A 5,090-nucleotide genomic window follows, 5' to 3' on the forward strand; every position below is an offset into this window, starting at 1 on the left:
CTAGGACAGCCAGGGCTACACAGAGAAGCCCAGTCTCGAAAAAAAAGAAAAAAGAAAAAAGGAAAAAGGAAAAAGGAAAAAGGAAAAAGGAAAAAGGAAAAAGAAAAAGAAAAGTGTGTTTTATTCACTTATTAATTACTACATAATGATATAGTTTGGCTACCCCAAATTTTTTATAACCTAAATATTCTGGAGACCATATTCTATTATGCCTCTCCTATTTACTTAATTATTCTGTTCTAGAGACCATATTCTATTATGCCTCTCCTATTTATTTAATTATCAGTCCATTCCCATGCCATTAAAGACTTTGTGATCATAATTCCATTGGCAGCATCATATCCCAGAATATGAAGCAATCATTATTTACCAATTTGTTTTCTGCCAGTGGGGACATTTAAAAAAATTGATAGTACAATGAACAGTATCCGACATCCCACTGTGAACTCATCTCCAGCTATTCTCTCAAGCTGCGAATACTTTTAGAGTCATTATCCAGGCTACCAAATTGCTTTTTCCAGAAAAACTAGCAGTCTGTTCCCACCAGCAATAACCATTAAAGGCTCCCCTTTCTTTTCTTTCTTTTACTAATTGTTAGACAGGAGTGGCAATCTGCCACTCTGTGCATTTTGCGTTACTATGAGGTTGGTTTAATCATCTTTGTAATTCTTGTAAGAGCTGGCACCTCTCTTTCTGGTTCTCTATGTCAGCCCTTTCTCCCTCATGCCCAGCCCAGCGGAGAGCTCTCCGCTCTAACATTGCCTCCAGAATGGCCCTTCCCCTCCTATATCTGCATCCCAGTGTCCTTGCTCACTAGCCTCATCCATTTCTCTATAGCCCTTCACTGGCTGGTCTCTTCTGGCTTCTGTGGCTATGGGCATCCCTTGTTCTGTGTCCAGAGGTCCCCATAGCAGAGACTAGAGCAACCAAATCTGAACCTAGAATGTTGCTGCTGGCTGCCATCAGGCTAGGATTAGTGTTGATAGGCAGCAGATGCAATAGGAGTCTGGTGGCTCTGACCTTGGTCCAGGAAGAGTGGGAGTGGGCACTTCCTGTGTCCTACCTGCTGAGCTCCACACAACCCTCCCATCTTTTTCTCCTCCGTGTCCCTCTCCGCCTCATTATTCTAGCGCAGGCTTTAATTTTCACAAATGATACAGTTTGGAGTTTCTGCAAGAGAATGCCTGTGATCCTCAGAGCCCTGGGGCCTGTTTGCCATTGTTGGAGAAAAGGGACCCTGGATGCTCTGCAGGCCCCATCAGACTGCGGTAATCGGCAGGGGCTGGTGGGCTGCTGTATAAAGTCGGTCCTTCGCAGTGAGACGTTGCAGAAATCCCGCTGGAGCTTTTTCTGCTCTTGCCCTGTCTACTTTCCTTCATAATGATGAATGGCTGAAAAGAAAACTATCTAATCTCCAAACTGCTGGCTTTTTCCCCCCTTCTCTTTCTTCAAGGAAAGGAGGAAGAACACGGTCACATAAAACAGAGTCCTTCATCGCCGGCTCCTCAGGAGACGTCCGTTCTCTTTTCATCCCGGGGCCTGTTTCTGATCTGTGATGGGCTCGCATTGAAAGCTCCAGGCTGGCCCTCTCTAATCGGCAGCGACAGACGCTGCAGTTGCGAGGGCTGCCCATTGAAATTGAATTGATTACCCGGCCCCTCTGCCATTTTGTTCTGCGCGCGATTGCTTAATAGCTGTCACCTTGGCTTTCAGTCCCAGCCGGCTTGGGGCTGACTGGTTCCCATTACTCAGGATAGCCAGTGCAAGTTCACCACCCTTGACAGGATGTCCCTGATTGATTCCGTATGCCTTGGAGACCTGTGAGAGATTTGCATAGGGGTTGCTTTGGGGGGCGGAGGGGAGTAGAAACCTCTGGGCCACAGAGGCTGCCAGGTTTTGGCTGTGGGGCTCACCATATTTGAATCATTACCTGAATGAGTCTGGCCTCTGCTGACATAACTGCTAATGAATTTGTAAATTTTGCAAAACTAGAAAACTTAGCCTGTTCTAACCTTGGCTGTCACCACCTGCCCCTTCCCTACACTCCCTGCCCCGGCCCCACCTCCATCATTGGGGGCCACAAGCAGTGCTTTTCTGGCCTGAGCTCTATGAAATGACAATCTCTCCCTCCCTGCCACCCCTGCCCTAGCAGGCAGGAGAGCCAGGCTTAGAGGGAGACATCTTTCAAGTAAAAATCCTTTGCACTGGGAACTCCTTCAATTAGACAGCAGGCGGAATGTTAACATGCCCTCCGGCCTTTTAAGTGGGTTTTAATTTTATGTTGTAAGATAAGACACTGCACGGCTACTCCTCTAGCAGGCTCCATTAGAGGAGCCAGCAGAGGCCTCTTGACCCTCCGAGGCCCTGCTGAGGCAAGAAATGGCTTTGGTTTTTTAACAATTTGTCAGTCTGACCCAACTTCTCCTTTGTGATTCTAGGACCTTCCGTCACAGAGGGTTGTGGGGTGGCTGCCCGAGGCCGAGGCCTTGAGCCCTTGAGCCCTTGAGCCCTTGGCTATAGTGGAACCCTGGGATTACTGGCCACAGAACGGAGCAGTAATCGGCTATTTTTTTCCTTCCCAAGCAGGGCACAGCAGAAGCAGGCAGTGTCATGTGGCAGGCTTCTGGGCCGATGATGTATGGCCTGTTGGGCTCCTGAATGGTGCTCTTTGTTCCACAGGGTCCCATGTGCACCCTTTTTTATTGAGTTGTTGATTCAGAGGGGCAGGAAAAGTTCCACAAATCTCACTGCAGGCCCTGCTCTTGCCATGCCCAGGTGGGGCAGGCAGGGTAGCTTATGCTTCCCAGAAAGTCAGGAGGACTCTGTGGGATGCTCAAAGCTGAACACCTCTTTTGGAACGATTCTCTTACTGAGCGGAGTAGGTGCTTAGAGAGAATCTAGGAACGCACACCCAGTCCTCCGAGTTCCAGGCGCGAGGGGGGAGCATCCTGGCAGGGTACCATCTTTGAAAAGATACGGGCAGGGATTTTTGTCTGTGAGGGAGTAATACAAAGCTGCCCAACCAGAGGTCCCACAGAGCCACAAGGAAGAGCCAGGGCAAGAGGCCTTAAAAGCATCCCTCTTCTGGCCTCTCTGGGCTTCATGACCATCTTAAGTGGAGACCATGGTGCTAGAGAGAACATTTTAGGGGATGGATGGACGAGCATGTGGGTGAGAGTCACATAGACACTTGTCCACGCATGGCCGTCACCTCTCTGCGGGTTCCTTTTCTTCACCTGATGTGGCAAGCCCACGTTGGAGTTCCTCTCCCTCAATCCCTCCATCCTGAGGCCAGGGTTTCTCTTCATATTTATGAGGATGAAGTTGGCTGGCAGCTTCGCACAGCCAGCTGCCCCAGGAAGTGCCAGGCTGAGGCTCAAAGCTGCAGTTACTCTTCAGAAACAAGTGCACAAAGAGCACCGAAGGCTCTCTACTTAGGAGACTGCCCCCCCCCCCCCCCGAACTGCAGGCTTGTGCTGATGTTAACAGAGATGAGAGCCACACTGCCTGCCTGTTCTGCCTCTCAGGGGTCTTTGTGAACCTAGCCCCATAACCCAGGGAGGAACACGAGATGGAGGAGACTTGGAACGAACTTCACTCTAAGGGCCCATGGTCACAAACAGAGAGGCACCGAGGCCCCACCGGGCACTTGAAAGGAAAGGCAGACACCATTCCCAGGCAGCGGCAAGATGTTAACAAAGGACAAACACACACTTCACAGTTGTAAGATGGCTTTATGTTCCAATATGCAAAACAAAATGTCCATGCTATATATCAAAAACACTTGAAGTTTCATACCGCCTGTCAGCTAGTGTGTTTTCTAATAAAGCTTTATCTGCAGTGTGCATTTATAATATATATATATATATATGTTTTATCTTTAACATCAAACGTAATAAAAATTTAAATAGATGTCTTTCCAAATACTTCCTTCAGCATTTGTTTTCAGTAAGTTTATTTGTAAAAAAAAAAAAAAAGCAAAGCTGAATTTGACATGTGGCCCGCATTTGTGAGATATATATATATTTATTTATATATTTATTTATATAATATATAAATAGCTATTCAGCATGCAAAGAGTGTAGTGATCTCCAGAGTTCATACTGGCCGCCCTGACATTCTGGTGACATGTGATGCAGATGGACCAAGGATACACCCCTCCCCACTCTGAAGGGATGATATGCTCCTCTGAGCTTGAACACTCAAGTACTTTCTCTCAGCTGTCCATTTTCTGCTGGCCGGCATCCTCGCTCCAGGCATGTATGTAGGTTTTCTGGGAGCAGAACCAGTCCAGCTGACATGTGACATCAGTCCAGTGAGATCTCCAAGGGACACTGCCAGGTAAGGGGCATCTGACTGCCCATCCTGGGATGCAGCCGGTGTCTCCCAGGCTGAGAGGGAGGCCACATGCTGGCACTGGGAGGGAGGGACTCTGTACGCATCATGAGGTGATGGGGCATGACTCCTTTTTGAAAGTCATGCTTCAGACCCTGGGGCTTCAAGAATCCAAGTCCAGGCCAACTCCACTCTCAAAATACTCTAAGGCTCAGGTAGTCTCACACAATCTCCAGAAGCTAAGGGAAGGGGGTACTTCTGTTCCCCAAAGTGGCAGCTCACCTTGCTGGTGGAAGACCAGGGAGTCTATGGTAAGCATGGATACCCCACCCCAACCCAAGCAAAAGAAAGGCCCTCCCTGTGACAGAGATCTCACTTGGCCCCTGAGTAAAATCAGAGTATATTTCAAAAAGCTCTAGGTGACTCCTGAGCCCTCTACTTCTATCCCACCCAGGGCATGCCAAGAGATGTCAGCTAATGGTGGACTCAGCTCCTGCAGTCAAAATCACTTCTTAGATAATTGCATTTTTTTTCTTGTTTTGGCCTTAGTTGCATGTCAGAAGACAGTTGCATGTCAGAAGACATGACCACATGTATGTAGAAGTTCAAGCACGCGCACACACACCACACACACATACACACACACACACCCATTCTGAAATACCTTTCTATGTTTCTTGGCAGTGCCGGCCACCCACAGAGGTTAACACTGGATTGACATGGTCCTGGGGCTGTTAAGGATACAGGTAGTCACG

The sequence above is a fragment of the Mus caroli genome, unplaced genomic scaffold, assembly GCF_978045245.1.
Source record: "Mus caroli unplaced genomic scaffold, Mus_caroli_1 scaffold_13, whole genome shotgun sequence".
Classification (NCBI taxonomy): Eukaryota; Metazoa; Chordata; class Mammalia; order Rodentia; family Muridae; genus Mus; species Mus caroli.